Consider the following 16,609-nt stretch of genomic DNA (forward strand, 5'->3'; position numbering starts at 1 on the left):
AATTTTAAAACATTTTCAAGCCAGGCCCAGTGGCTCACTCCTGTAATCCTAGCACTTTGGGAGGCTGAGGCCAGTGGATCATTCAAGCTTAGGAGTTCAAGACCAGCCTGACCAACATGGTGAAACCCTGTCGCTACTAAAAATACAAAAAATTAGTTGGGCATGGTGGTGCACACCTGTAATCTCAACTACTTGGGAGACTGAGTCATGAGAATCGCTTGAACCCAGGAGGCAGGGGTTGCAGTGAGCCAAGATTATGCCACTGCTCTCCAGCCTGGGCGACAGAGGGAGACTCCATCCCCAAAACAGAATAAAAAATTTTTTATCACCCCAAGTAAGCATTACCAGTCACTCCCCATTTTCTTTCAACTCTGTGGCCCTAGGCAACCTCTAATCCGCTTTCTGTGTCTTCTGTCTACTCCTGGCTCTTTTTGGGTCTTACCTGTATTGCTATTTGCTATTTGCTCATCTGCAACTTCACAGGGTAACTGTGAGGTTTTAAAAGGTAATGTGAAAACATGAGAGCTTGTCTAGCAGGCCAAGCAAAGTGGCTGTGCTCTTCACTGCTGCCCTGACTCCTGGTTTGCCATCCTAGAGCAGGACAGCTCTGACGATGTATTATTGAGGCAGTGTGAGCTGTGATGAAGAGTGTGGGTGCCAGACCCAGACGGCTGGATTGGAAATTCTGAACTCACAATTTACTAGCTTTGCAATTCTGGCAATGTTTCTAAACGTCCTTGGGGCTTCAGATTCCTCAACTGTCAAAAATGAGTCATAGCAAGTATAGTCATACATCCTTTAATGTCGGGATACTTTCTGATAAATGCATTATTTAGGCAATTTTGTCATTGTGTGAGCATGATAGAGTGTACTTACACAAATCTAGATGCTATATACATTTTATTTATATATTTTTCTTCTTCCTTTTTTTTTCTTCTGGAGACAGGGTCTCACTCTGTCACCCAGGCTCAAGTGATCCTCTCACCTCAGCCTCCCCAGTAGCTGGGACCACAGGTGTGCACCACCATGCCCAGCTAAGTTTTTAATTTTTGGGTAGAGACGGGGGTCTCCCTGTGTTGCCCAGACTGGTCTTGAGCTCCTGGGCTCAAGCTATTCTCCTATATTTTTTCATGTGGAAAACAAAATGTCCCAGCACCATTACTGAATATCACTCATCTCCTCTACTTGAGCTGCAATGTCAATATCAAGTGCCATATGTCAGATTTCTTTTCTTTTCTTTTCTTATTCTTTCTTTTCTTTCTTTCAACAGGATCTCACTCTGATGCCCACAGGGAAGTGCAGTAGCAGAATTCTGAAACTCCTAGGCTCAAGCAATCCTCCCAGCTCAGCCTCCTGTGTAGCTAGGAGTACAGGCTTGTGCCACCACCTCTGGCTGATTTTTGTATTTTTTGTAGAGTTGGGGGTCTCACTATGTTGCCCAGGCTGGTTTCAAACTCCTAGCCTCAAGTGATTCTCCCACCTTGGCCTTTTAAAGTGCTGAGATTACAGGCATGAGCCACTGTGCCTGGCCTTATGTTTCTGTATATACTCCACCATAATCTTATGGGACCACTGTCTTATATGTGGTCCTTCGTTGCCTGAAACATTATTATGCAATGCATGACTATAATTCTTAAGTTGCTATGAGTCACACATGTGAAGCACTGGGAACAGTGCCTGGTATGTGGCCATGTTAATGGGAATGTTAATTGGTACCATGTTATCATTATTAGTCAATTAAGAAGTCCTGCAGACAGGTGGTGGCTCCCAACTTCATGACCAGGAGTGAACATTTCTGAATCCAGGTGGATGCAAGGGTAATAGGTTGCAAGGGCAATAGGGTGACCTGTTTTTAGTGTTGGCTTTGCCTTTTGTTGGATCTGTAACTTTGGAAAAGTCACTTACCCCTCTAAGTCTTAAGTTGCCCATCTGTAAAATGGAGGTTAAAATCATCCTTATTTTAGGCCTGGCACAGTGGCTGAAAGCACGTAATTTCAGGACTTTGGATGGCCAAGGCAGGAGGATTGCTTGAGGCACTGAGTTCAAGACTAGCCTGGGCAACATAGCGAGACCCCTGTCTCTACAAAAAATTAATAAATTAGCCGAGTGTGATGGCGCACACCTGTAGTCCCAAGTACTCAGGAGTCTGAGGCAGAAGGATCTCTTGAGCCCAGGAGTTGGAGGCTGCAGTGAGTTGTTATCATGCCACTGTACTCCAGCCTGGGTGACACAGGAGAAATCCTAAAAAAAAAAAAATCCTCACTTCATGGAGCTCTGTGAAGAATTCAGTGACCTATTTAATATCTACTATGTGCCCGGCACTGTTTTGAACACCACAGACAAAAACCCCTGCCCTCCTGGAGCTTGTGTGGAGCTAGTGGAGAGGTACAGAAATTAATAATATAGTAATCCTAATAAGAAAGCATATCTGTAAAGCACCTAGTGCCTGGCATGTGGTAAGCTCTCTAGAAGTAGTAGCAGTTAGGGTTATTATGTGAAAGCATTTTGTAAAGCTGGATAGCACAGCAGAGAGGTAGGTCTCAAGGTGACTGTGTCATGACCATGTCGCCTTCATTGAAGCCTTACCTCATCTCTGCTCCAGTTGAATTTCACTCAGCCTCGAAGGCCCCTATCTTGTTGCCTGGGTGAAATCTTTGTCTCAGGGTGTAGAGCTTTCTCCTTTCCTCCTTTCATCCAGCATTTACTGAATGCGACTTTGGGCTGAGCATCCTGCTGGGCGCTGGGGCTATTGAGCTGCAAAACCCAGAAGGAGCATGGTCAGGAGCCTGCAGGAGGGAGCCCAGGGCATTCTGGGAGCCTCGTGGCCACGCACATTACAGCTAGACTGTGAAGGAACCTAGCTGCTGAGTTTTACTTTTATTCTGTCAGGGGAGACTCTGAAGGCTTCTGAGCTGGGTGATAAAGTTGGTGGATAAACTAAGAGTTCACAACATTCTTGTTTAAGTACTGCATGATAAAAGTAAATATTTGCATTATGGTTAAATCCATAATCTATATTTAAGAACTGCAGTCAAACCAAAAAGCTACAAGATGGAGATGTAAAGGCATGTAGAGGAGCACAGACCTCAGGGCAAATAATGTCTCCAATTGAAGACAGTACACTACTAAATCAGCAGGAAATATAGCCAAATGGAGCAGAGAGGTTTTGAAGCCAGATAAACCAGGGTTGGCACTTACTACCTGTTTTGAGCTATTGCCCCTCTGGAGGAGGGTTAATATCCTGAAGGGTTGCTGAAGGGATTAAAGAAATATCCATCAAGTGCCTGGCACTTAATAGACACACAATACGAGGCATATATTATTAGATATTAATAGCAATATTAAGATAAGTAGTGGAGCATCATGGAAAGAGTTCTTGTGTCAGCCAGCCCTGTGTTCAAATTCTGATACATCCAGAGCAAGCTGCTTAACCTTTCCGAGACTTGAGTTGTCTCCTCACCTGAAAAATAAATGAGTAAGACCTCCCGTGTAGGGTTGAGGTAGGGAATAAATAAGAATATAGACTTTGTAGGCTATAAAATAGATATTCAGTTAAGTGCTATTTTAAAACCAAAATGCAGTGAGCTCTATTGAAATTTTTTGTTTGTTTATTTTTGAGACAGGGTATTGCCCTGTTTCACAGGCTGAAGTGTGGTGGCACCATCTTGGTTCACTGCAACGTCCACCTCCCCAGCTCAAGCGATTCTTCCACCTCAGCCTCCCAAGTAGCTGGGAGTACAGGTGCGCACCACCATGCCCGGCTAATTTTTTGTATTTTGTGTAGAAACATGGTTTTGCAGGTGGGGTGCGGTGGCTCACGCCTGTAATCCCAGCACTTTGGGAGGCTGAGTGGGGTGGATCACAATGTCAGGAGTTCGAGATCAGCCTGGCCAGCAGGGTGAAACCCCCTCTCTACTAAAAATACAAACATTAGCCAAGCGTGGTGGCGCATGCCTGTAATCCCAGCTACTTGGGAGGCTGAGGCAGGAGAATTGCTTGAACCTAGGAGGCAGAGGTTGCAGTGAGCTGAGATCACGTCACTGCACTCTACCCTGGGCGACAGAGTGAGACTCTGTCTCAGGGAAAAAAAAAAAAAAAAAGAAACAAGAAACATGGTTTTGCCATGTTGCCTAGGCTGGTACTGAATATTTTGATTATAAAATTTATAGAAGATTCTAATGGTAAAAAATTCAAACAATACAAAAACATTTTAAGAAAGTAATTACAAATCACTGGAAATTCCATTACCCAGAGCCAATGATAATCTTTTGGATACCTCTTTGTGCAAACTCTTTTAGTTTGACCATCATAGTATACATAAGTTTATTCTACTCACCTGTCCTGTTTTCACTCAATGATATGTTGTGGACATATATCCAGTTAATAAATTTAAATTTATAATATTGTTTTAAATCAGTATCTCGCATTATATTGTATTGTACTAGAATTTATTTAACACTATTGATGGTCATTGAAGCTATTTCCAGATTTTTACCATTTTACACTATGCTATATTAAGCAACCTTGGACAAAGATCACTGCTCACTTGTTTAATTTCCTCCTGGAATAAATCACTGTACATGAATTACCAAATCAAAAGGTTTTTCCCATTATAATTTTATTAAATTTTTTTTTTTTTTGAGACGGAGTTTTGCTCTTGTTGCCCAGGCTGGAGTGCAATGGAGTGATCTTGGCTCACCACAACCTCTGCCTCCCGTGTTCAAGCAATTCTTCTGCCTCAGCATCCCCAGTAGCTGAGACTATGGCATGTGCCACCACACCCGGCTAATTTTGTATTTTTAGTGGAGACGGGGTTTCTCCATGTTGGTCAGGCTGGTCTCGAACTCCCCACCTCAGGTGATCTGCCTGCCTCAGCCTCCCAGAGTGCTAGGATTACAGGTGTGAGCCACTGTGCCCAGCTAAAATATTTTAAATTATTATTTTTTATAAAGAGACAGGGTCTCACTGTGTTGCCCAGGATGGTCTTGAACTCCTGGGCTCAAGCAGTCCTCTCACTTCAGCCTCCCCAAGTGCTGAGATTACAGGTGTGAGCCACCACTGCTGGCCTATAATTTTCTCATGTTAGCCAGACTTGTGTTCAAATCCTGACACACCCAGAACAAGTATAATTTTGTTACGTATTGCTAACCTGCCTCCCAAATCAATTGTATGAATCTGTACTCCCTTCAACAGTGCCTGAGTTGTGTCTGTTTCCATCTTTGCTGAATTCTGCCATCTTTTTAACCTTTGCCACTCTGATCTATTGAAAAATATCTCGATCTTGTTTTAATCTGCAGTTTCATTGCTAGTGAGGCTGAAAATCTTTTCAAGTATTTATTTCCATTTGTATTTCTTCTTTTGTTAATAGCATGTTTAGACCCTTTTTTTTTTTTTGTTTTTTTTGTTTTTTTTTTGAGATGGAGTCTCCCTCTGCCTCACTAGGCTGAGTCAACAGCGTGATCTCCAGCTTACCGCAAACTCTGCCCTCCCAGGTTCAAGTGATTCTTCCGCTTGCCCAGCCTCTCAAGCTAACTGGGAACTACAGGCACGTGCCACCAGCCCCCCAGCCCTAATTTTTGTTAAATTTTAGTTAGAGATTAATTTGTAATTTTAGTAGAGATGTTGGCCCAGGCTGCTATCCAACTCCTGACCTCAAGATCTGCCTGCCTTGGGCCTCCCAAAGCGGCTGGATTACAGCGATGAGCCATTGCGTCCGCGCCCCCCAAGGATTTTGTAACTTCCATATTGCTGCTTAGGAAAACTGGCCTAATTATTGAAAAATATAGTTAAAAGTGATTAATAGTTCCAGGATTATACAAAACTATCCATTGCTTTCTTTCAATTACTTTTATTGTTTCTTTTAGTCACATTGTAATTTTTGATCTAGTGGAAGGTTATTTAGATTTAACTGGAGGTGAGCTGGAGCTCTAGCGTAAGTTTCTCCAACATGGCTAGTCGCTAGCTAGGCCCAGTCTCTTTATTGACGGTGCTAACTTCTGCTCCACCAGTTGGAAATGTCACCTTTATCATATACTACAATTCGCTCGATACACTGCTCGGCCTTTTCTATACTCTGCGTTTAATAGGACTGGTGTTTCTTGTCAAAATTGCTGTTTAGTTGTTGCTAGCTATCTAATGCATTTTAATAGCGGCGCAGAACAAGCCCAGTGTCATTAATCTTCAAAGTTTTCTTGGCAGTAGAGCAAAGTGGTTAAATTCATGAGCTTGAGTCAGCCAGCCTGCAGCCGTTAATCCCAGCGCTTAGCTGTGTTATCCTGAACAAAGTATTTTGTTTGGGTTCGCGAACTTAAGCTGCCCTCTCGGATATTAATGTCTAACCAATCTAACAGCGGCTACCTCACAGTGCGTGAAGATGTGATGAGATGATGCAATCGCAAGTCCTCAGGATGGCACCTGGCACATGGTGAGTGTCAGTAAATGCTTAGTCTTTTTGTTAGCCGCAAATTATGCACCTGTTTTTCCCGGTGAATTTTAGCATTGTGTTTTGACAATAAAATCTCACTGGATTTCACTGATGAATTTTTCTTTGTGGGATGATTTTGGGATAATGAATATCCACGTTATAGGACCTTCCAGCGTCTAAGAAAGCTCTGCATCTCCACGGCCAAGATGTTACGCTCGCAGTAGAGTTTGTATAGTTTTTTCTTTATATAAGACCGTACATTTTTGTTAACTTTGAGTTTCCACGATCGTGCTAATTTTTTTTTGTTTTTTTTTTTTTTTTTGAAGACAGAGTCTCACTCTGTCACCCAGGCTGGAGTGCAGTGACACCATCTTGGCTCACTGCAACTTCCACCTCCAAGGTTCAAGCAATTCTTCTGCCTCAGCCTCCCAAGTAGCCAGAATTAGAGGCATAAGCCACCACGCCTGGCTAATTTTTGTATTTTTAGTAGAGACGGGTTTCACCATGTTGGTCAGGCTGGTCTCAAACTTCTGACCTCAAGTGATCCTCCCGCCTCGGTCTGCCAAAGTACTGGGATTACAGATGTGAGCCACTGTGCCTGGCCCAGATGGTATAATATTTTAATTGCTCTTGTGAATAGAATCATTTTTCTCCTACCATTTTTTTTCTTTCAACCCATTTTGTTTTTTCTCCCAACCCATTTTCTGTTTTTGAGACTTGTCTCACTCTGTTGCTCAGTCTGGAGTGCAATGGCATGATTAGAGGTCACTGCAACGTTGAACTCCTAGGCTTAAGCAGCTCTCCTGCCCCAGCTTCCCGAGTAGCTGGGACTACAGATATGCATCACCATACGCAGCTAATTTATTTTATTTTATTTTTAGTATAGATGAAGTCTTGTTATATTGTGCAGGCTGGTCTTGAACTCCTGGGCTGAAGTGATACCCCTGCCTCAGCCTCCCAAAATGCTGAGATTGCAGGTGTGAACCACTGTGCCCAGCCATCCCACCATTATTATTATTTTTCTTCTTCTTCTTTCTTCCTCTTCCTGTTCTTCTTCTCCCTCTTCTTCCTCTTCCTCCTTCTCCTTCTTCTTTTCTTCTTCTTCTTCTCTTTTTCTTTTTTTGTGACACGGTCTCACTATGTTGCCTAGGCTGGTCTTGAATGCCTGGCCTCAAGCAACCCTACCACCTTGGTCTCCCAAAGTGCTGGGATTACAGGCTTGAGCCACCGCGCCCGGCCCCTCCCAGTATTTTCTAATGGAATTATTAGTAGTACATTAAAAGTTATTCATTTTTGAATGTTTATTTTGCACCCAAAGTGACTATAATTGTTGAGTTTGGAAATAATTTCTCCCCTACCTGGTGTCAGTTTTCAGACTTCCCCTTCTCTCAACTCTAACAGCACCCCAGGCTTCTATCTGCTAGGACACCTACTAGATCGGCTTACCATCATTTGTAATCCATCTGTGTAAACACAGGAATGGTGTCTATTTAGGCTGTAAGTCCCCAGAGCTCAGCACACGGCTGGCATCCCAGTAAGAAGCTAACAGTGCCAATGGAAGAAGGTGTCCCATGCTGTATTACTGTTGTTTTCTGGGATAGAGGAGTCTTTCCTTTAGGATGCAGAGCAGCGCAGTGAAGAAGCAAGTAGTCCCTGACATCATCTGGCTGACTGTCTAATTTGGAGTAGACATTGAAGTCATCATTAATGTCAAGAGCTAATTAGATTTTTTCCTCATTATATGTTGAAGAACACATTGAGTGGTATGGGAGGATGGATGGCTTAATGAATGCAGGAAATCAGGGAAAATCTTGCCAAAGAAAAGACATGCAAGGAGGCATCAAGGGTGACTCTGCAACCCTATCTTGCTTTCCCTGCCCCAACCGCAGACCAGTCTTAGCACCCAGTTCTGCTTGAATGAATTCATTCAGCAAACGTTGATAAACACCTGTGTCAGGGCCTCTGCTATTGGGTCTGGGGCCACAGGGTTGGGTAAGAGCCAATATATGAGCTCAGATCATAGTTCTATTGAGCTGGTTGTTATAGGAGGTGGTCAAGACTTCTTTGCTTGGGATCTGCTCAGCCCACCTTTCTGGCTTTGTCTCCTGCTCCAGCCCCTCTGGACTGCTGGCCCATCCCCAAGTGAACACACTTGCACTTTTCACACACAGACCCATGGAGACCACTCCCTATCATACTCACTGTCACTTCTACCCAGAATTCACCTGAGCCACCCTCTTTCCTTTGGGCTTTCAAGGCCTAGCTAAAGTATTCACATTCCTCTGTGAAGGCTGCCCCAGAGTTTGTTGCTGCCTCCTTGTCCAAAAGGACCTAAGAAAATAGGTTTGAATAATGTGTACAGTTATTTATTTCCATCTATAAGATCCCATTAGGCCAGGGGCCCTCAGAATCAGTGAGCTTGTCTTTGTGTTTTTGCTGGGACTTAATACCCAATGGGTCACTCAGGAATTGCAGTTAAAATGGGTCCAGAGAAATGTGACCTATAAGAGTAAAGCGATAAGGCAACCTGCTCAGGTCCCCTTCCATGCTGTGGAAGCTTTGTTCTTTCACTCTTCACAATAAATCTTGCTGCTGCTCACTCTAAAAAAAAAAAAAAAAAAAGAATAAAGGGATAGAATGCAGAAGGAAGATGAAGATGTAAGGACAACTTAACTTAGAGCAGCGGTTCTGAACCCAGGCCTCCAGGAATGCAGAATGGCAAAGGGGCAGAGAATGTGGGCTGTGTAGTTGAGGTAGTTGGGGTTGAATCCTGGCTCTGGCATCTATTACCTTGATAAACTGGGACATGTGGTTTTATTTCTTGTGGTTTCAAGAGGGACCAGGAACACCTTGGAACGCTATACAGAATTTCATATAAATAGGTATAAGGTTTTCTGGAAAGAGAGTCCATTGCTTTTTAACAGGCTTCACAAAAAGGTAAGCACCACTCAGAAGGGGAGACACTGTCTTTATTAGTTGTCAATTGCTGTGAAACGAATTACCTCAAAATTTAGTGACTTAAAACAATCAACATCTCGGCTGGGCGCAGTGGCTCTCACCTGTAATCCCAGCACTTTGGGAGGCCGAGTTGGGTGGATCATGAGGTCAGGAGTTCAAGACCAGCCTGGCCAACATGGTGAAACCGGGTCTTTACTAAAAATACAAAAATTAGCCAGGCCAGATGACAGGCACCTATAATCCCAGCTACTTGGGAGGCCTAGGTAGGAGAATCACTTGAACCCAGGCAATAGAGGTTGCAGTGAGCCGATACCATGCCACTGCTCTCCAGCCTGGGCGACAGAGTGAGACGCCATCTCAAACAACAACAACAACAACAACAAAAAACAAACAAAACAACAACAAAAAATTCAACGTATCATGTCTCACCATTTCTGTGGGTCTGGAATCCAGCTTGTGTGGATGATTCTGGCTTGGGATCTTTCATGAGGTTGTAGGCAAGATGTTGGCCAAGGCTGAAGTCATGTGAAATTGTCTGGGGTTACTGTCATATAGACCTCTCCAGAAAGCTGCTTGAGTGTCCTTATGACATGGTGGCTAGTTTCCCCCAGAGCATGTGACTTGAAACAAGGCAGAGCTGCAATGTTTTCTCTGACCTAGCCCCAGAAGCCACGTATGGTCATTTCCACAGTTACAGAGTTCAGCCCTAGTCAAAGTGGGAGGGGACTAAAAAAGGATATCAATGCGAGGAGGTGGCCATTTTGGTTGATGGCTACCACAGTGCCTTAGAAAGAACTTGGGGCCGGGCGCGGTGGCTCAAGCCTGTAATCCCAGCACTTTGGGAGGCCGAGACGGGCGGATCACGAGGTCAGGAGATCGAGACCATCCTGGCTAACACGGTGAAACCCCGTCTCTACTAAAAAATACAAAAAACTAGCCGGGCGAGGTGGCGGGCGCCTGTAGTCCCAGCTACTCGGAGGCTGAGGCAGGAGAATGGCATAAACCCGGGAGGCGGAGCTTGCAGTGAGCTGAGAACCGGCCACTGCACTCCAGCCCGGGCGACAGAGCAAGACTCCGTCTCAAAAAAAAAAAAAAAAAAAAAAAAAAAGAACTTGGAATGAGGAGCTTGGGGTTTAAATGTTGACTCTAGCAACAATTAATTGTGCAATCTTGGGAAAGTGTCTTATCTTTACTGGCCCACTTTTCTCATTCACCTCGTATGATGGTTTTGGAATTCAGGAGTTAAGTCCTGTGAAAAGCCATTTATGTAAGCCCCCAACTTCACATTTAGATATTGGAATCATTATATGAGAAAGAAACGGCATTTAGGGTAGGGTGTAAGTTGATGTTTTTATTATAACTCATGGGAAACAAAGAAATAACCCATTCACCGGTCTCATCACTTTGGCACGCCACCCTCTCAGCATTTTGATGTTAAAATACATTTTAAAGGTTCTTTTCCTTCTTTCACAGAGGAAATAATAGAGGAAATGGCTTAAATTGAGGCCAGAAGCATTATGGCAGATGTGAGTACATCTCTGCATTATTAAGAGAGATTAAAAATTGGGATGGGCACCTTAGTGATGTCCTGAAATCGATACTTGAAAACCTTAAAGCATCAGAGAGCTGCCATTTTCCATGATTTTGGTAAAAAGTAGCTCAGGTTATCCTTCCTTTGAGGTCATTCTAGGGGTCCCACAAATCTTTTAAGCAAAATAAAATAATAATTATTAAAGTTGTTTTCACATTGTTGAGGTATATTGCATTGAGAATGGAATTTGTTTTTCCATCATAAAAGTAGCACATATTCTAGATTTTGAAAATACAAATATAAAAAAGAAAAAAATATTACCCATAGCTACTACCTTAATCTAAATGTTCTATGTTTTGTGGTTGAAATGAAAAAAATTTTTTCAATGAAAAAGTGTTATATGGGCTGGGCATGGTGGCTCATGCGTATAATCCCAGCACTTTGGGAGGCCAAGGCAGGCAGATCCCTTGAGGTCTGGAGTTTGAGACCAGCCTGGCCAAACATGGAGAAACCCCATTTCTACTAAAAATACAAAAATTAACCGGGTGTTGTGGCATATGCCTGTTATCCCAGCTACTGAGGTAGGAGGATTGCTTGAACCTGGGAGGCAGAGGTTGCAGTGAGCCAAGATCATGCCACTGCGCTTCACCCTCGGTGACAGAGCAAGACTTTGTCTCAAAAACAAAAAGTAATATGGCTATGGCTCACAACTGTAATGCCAGCACTTTGGGAGGCCAAGGCAGGAGGATCACTTGAGGTTAGGCGTTTTGAGACCATCCTGGGCAACATAGTGAGACCCTGTCTCTACAAAAAATTAAAAAAAAAAAAATTAGCTGGGGGTGGTGGGATGTGTCTGTGGCCCTACCTACTCCTAGCTACTCAGGAATCTGAGATGGGAGGATGGCTTAAGCCCAGGAGGTCAAGACTGCAGTGAGCCATGATCATGCCACTGCACTCCAGTCTGGGTGACAGAGTGAGACTTTGTCTCAAAAAAAAAAAAAAAAAAAAGAAAAAAGACAATCAAAAGTTGCCCATAGTCTTACAATCCAGAGGTAACCATTATTGACATTTTGTTGCCAGGCATAGTGGCTCATGCCTGCAATCCCAGCACTTTGAGAGGCTGAGGTGGGAGGATTACTTCAGTCCAGGAAGTCAAGGCTACAATGAGCTGAGATTGCACCATTGCACTCAAGTCTAGGCAACAGAGAGACCCTGTCTCAAACAAACGAAAAAGACATTCTGGCAATTTAAACACGTTGTCCTCCCTACTGGGAGACTGAACAGCAGGATTTAAATGATGGTGAGTGGAAGGTGAGCTACATGTTAGGGCTGCCCATCATGTGGGCAGTTTCTGTGACTTAATGACAATAATGAGGTCATGAAGTCTCCTATACAGGGTCTTGCTCTGTCACCCAAGCTGGAGTGCAATGGCACAACCATAGCTCACTGCAGTCTCAAACTCTTGGGCTCAAATGATCCTCCTGCCTGAGCCTCCTGAGTAGCTGGGACTATAGGCACATGCTACCACACCCAGCTGAAGTCATGCTGTCTATCCATGAGCATCTTTATAACTTGCACAGATATATTTGGGTGAAATCTTGTCTTAGTCTTTCCCGATTCTCCCTGAGCAGGTTCCAAACATTGTTTGGGCCTCATTCAAAGGGAAATTAGTCTTCAGAGAGTTTCTCCAATAAAGTAATTATTGAGATTGGGTCATTTATTCAACAGATTGGGTGCCTACCATGTGCCAGGGCTGTGCCAGGCATTGGGGATATGATGATGAAACCAAAGATAGTAGCATGAACACAATCACTAAACCAAAGTCACATGAAGAAATTAAATGTGGGAGGGACAAGGAGAGCTATACACCTACTGATCATCTGCTATGCTGGAAGTTTATTTGCTGGAAGTTTATTTAGCAAATGTAATCTCATTTAATCATCTGGACCCAGAGGAGGTAATCTGACCTCTCTGAACCTCAGCTTCATTTGAAAATGGGGATAATATTATTGAGTGAGAACATTTGTTACAGGAGCAAACCCTGTTCCAAGGTTTGGTTCACCCAAAGTATAAACAATGAGACACATTTTACACTGTAGACACTAACACTTTTTGGAGGCAAAGAGGGCTGGTATTTAGTGAGTTATCTACTACGTGCTAGGCACTTTACAAAGGTCTCATTTAATCTCAGTTCCATTCTTTGGATTTGCTATGTACCCTGCTGTCCAAATGACGGCACTGAGTCAGTGAGAGGTTTCATAACTTGCCCAAGGCCACAGAGCTGGATGGAGAAAGACTGCAGAGATTCAAACCCAGGCCTGCTGGTGTGCAGAGCAAATGATAATACATTATTTTGCAGTGCAGTTCATGGGATATATGTGTCCCACTGGGAATTCCTGGGTGTCTGCTGGTGGCCTGTTAACTTGGTTCTTGAATATGCACTTTGCTCATAACTGTGCAGTTTGAAAACAGTGACTCATCCCCAAACTAGGCAGGGTTGAATATCCATCCTGTTTATGTTCCACATGCCACCTGCACTAACTTCTGAAGATAATCTATAATAAAAGCACTGTGATTAAAAAACAGAAAAACACACACCAACTGTTTTGTCTGTTGGTGCTTCTGACAAGAAAATAAACTCATGAATCTCATTAACTTTAAAAAATCACATCTACTTAAGGTTTAATGACTAAAGCCAACTTTCTAACACATCTGTACAGTTCTCTGAACATTCTCTGTTTTCACACGTAACTATGATGTTATTTGTTTCTGTTTGATTCTGCAAGGGCAGAGACCTTGAAATATTCACATCTGGATTCCCCCATGGTTTGACCCAACTGAAGTCAGGCAGTGTTTGCTGAAAGAGAGGTGTTCCCATAATGCCTGTATTAGCTTTCTTTTGGGGCTGTAAGAAGTTATCACAGATTTAGTGTCATAAAACAATATTCAATTCTGTTTCACACTTCTTGTGGGCCTGACGCCTGGATTCCATGGCTCAGCTGATTCTCTGCTTCCAGTGTCACAAGGCTGAAATCAAGGTGTCTATATTCCTTTCTGGATAGTTGGGGAGGGGGTGTAATCTGTTCCCAAGTTCATTCAGGTTGTCAGAATTCAGCTCTGTGAGGTTATAGGACTGAAGTCCCCATTTCCTTGCTGGCTCTTGGCAGGACTTCCTCTCAGCTTTTAGAGGCTGCTTGGATTCCCTGGCTTGTGGCCACTTTCAAAGCCAGCAACAGTGGGCTGAGTTCCTCTCATACTTTGAATTTAATTCTTCTGCTTCATCTCTCCAAGACATCTCTTTTGCCTCCCTCTTCTGCTCTTAAGGGTTCATGTGATTACACTGGGGTCACCCAGATAATACAGAATCATCTTATTTTAAGGGCTTTATTTCCACTGGCAAAGTATCTTTTGCCAAAGAATGCTGGCTGGGCATGGTGGCTCACACCTGTAATCCCAGCACTTTGGGAGGCTGAGATGGGCGGATCACCTGAGGTCAGGAATTCAAGACAAGTCTAGCCAACATGGGGAAACCCTGTCTCTACTAAAAATACAAAAATCAGCTGGGTGCTGTAGCACATGCCTGTAATCCCAGCTACTTGGGAGGCTGAGGCAGGAGGATTGCATGAACCCGGAAGGCAGAGGTTACAGTGAGGCAAGATCACACCACTGCACTCCAGCCTGGGCAACAGAGCCAAACTCTGTCTCAAAATAAATAAATAAATAAATAAATAAATAAATAAATAAAAGCAACATATTCACAAGGTTCCAGGGACTAGGGCTTCGACAGTTTTGAGCAAGGGGGGAAGACATTATTCTGTCTACCACAGTGCCTGTATTAAACATGTAAATTTCAGTTATTCCCTGTAGGTCAGAGGGGAGTAAAGCTACTTCAGAAGACATCTGAAAGAAGCCAAATGACTTGCCAAAGAGTACTGTATCAGTTGTAGATTGGGGGAAAAAAAAAAGCTAAAAATCCTTTGTAAAAAATCAAGTCAAACAGTTTTTTGGGGGACGGTAGTTCCTCCTTTCTCTCAGGGTAGAGCTAGAGAGATTTTAAGAGGTGTCTTATTCTAACTTTGCAGTCTTTTCCTTTTGTAGGATTTTGCTTACCAGACTCAAAAGTTTTCTGTGACCAGTATTAGAAGCAGAACATTGAACCCCTTGGCATTAGAGTTTGGGCTACACCATAATGGTCTCCTATCAATACTGGCTCTTGCTACCTGTTAACATTAGGGAGTGGAGGGTGTGTTTCCTCACCCAGGGAAACCTTTAAATGTGGCCACTGATCCTGCCTTCACAGTTTTTAAGAGCTGGCATCAATCCAACTCAGGATGGAATCTAGAAATGTTTCTGGACAACGACTGAACCTATAGGTACAGAAAACCTATGTGCTGGGCGCTCTCAATTTCATTTCAGGTTCTGAAACTAAGGCTCAGAGAGGCTAAGTACATTGCCCGTTGTCTCTCACCTGGTAGAAACAGCCACCATTTATTAAACATTTGCTCCATGCCAGACGCCAAATCATGCGAACCTAATAATGTGAAGATCTCCCTTCACATCCTCTTCCAATCTGTCAAGAATTTTATGTTAATTTTAATTCCAATAATGCCATGAAATACAAGACAAATGCAGATCAGAAAACAGGCTCAGGTTGAGTGGACAGCCAGGGAGTGACTCAGCCAAGATTCCAGTCTAGGTCTGTTGGACTCCAGGGCCTGAGTTCTCTCCAGGGTACTGCCTCTAACAACGCACTCATGCATTCTGGTCAGTATGGCCCCAGAGTCCAAGTCCTTTACGCGACCCGTCAACGTATCACCAAGTTCCTCAAGTGGCAAGAACGCTCTAGGCTGCGGGTGCAGGCTCTGCAAATAAACAGCGGCCTGAAAGCACAGGAGGAAATGAGGAACCGTCAAAGTCCATCAACCGTGGAATAACCGTTTTACTGGTATGAGGGTCTTTCTGTCTCATTATTATGTGGCAGTGAGTCATTTAGGGGGGACCTAAAGGGAAAGTCCTGCCTCTCGTCCTCTACGAGAAGTATAGGTGAGAACCATTTAGGCGAGGAGAAGCACGAAGTGCGAGCTGCGAGTCAAGCTCCCCATCTTCACTTCCCACCCGCACCCGCCCGGACGTCCTGAGGCAAAAAGCACCGAAAGGGTTAAGGGCGGCCGGGGGAGCCCAGCCACCGCCCCTTCCCAGCATCGCCTCCCAGAATCCCTCAGGCACCCAGCCAGTTCCCGCACCTCGCGAGACTCCACCCAGCCCTTTCCGCGAACAGCGATCAGTCCCCGTTCCTAGCTGAGGTCGGTGCTAGGCGGAGGACGCCAGAGGGAGAGCGGAAGGGTGCCGCGGGGCATGCCGGGACGTGTGGTCCACGCGCTTCACACGGCCATATTCTTCCGGAGCGGGGGAGACGAGAGAGGCCGCTGGGACTACGACTCCCAGCTGTCCTTTCGGTTTGTTTTTGTTCAAAAAAAAAAAAACCCCACACTCCCCCTCCTCACTCTTCACACACACTCACACACACCCACGGCAGACACGCACACACCCGGGCGCCGAAGGGAAAGCCGCGTCTCGCCCTCCCGCCCCGCCGCCGGTCCTGTCTCGGTCCCTCAGCAGAGCGGGAAAGCGGAGGCCGGAGCCGTGACCTCTGACCCCGCGGTTATGCGGAGTCGCTGCATTCCTTAGCGATCGCG

This window comes from Rhinopithecus bieti, unplaced genomic scaffold, assembly GCF_001698545.2.
Source record: "Rhinopithecus bieti isolate Rb0 unplaced genomic scaffold, ASM169854v2 scaffold_78508, whole genome shotgun sequence".
Lineage (NCBI taxonomy): Eukaryota > Metazoa > Chordata > Mammalia > Primates > Cercopithecidae > Rhinopithecus > Rhinopithecus bieti.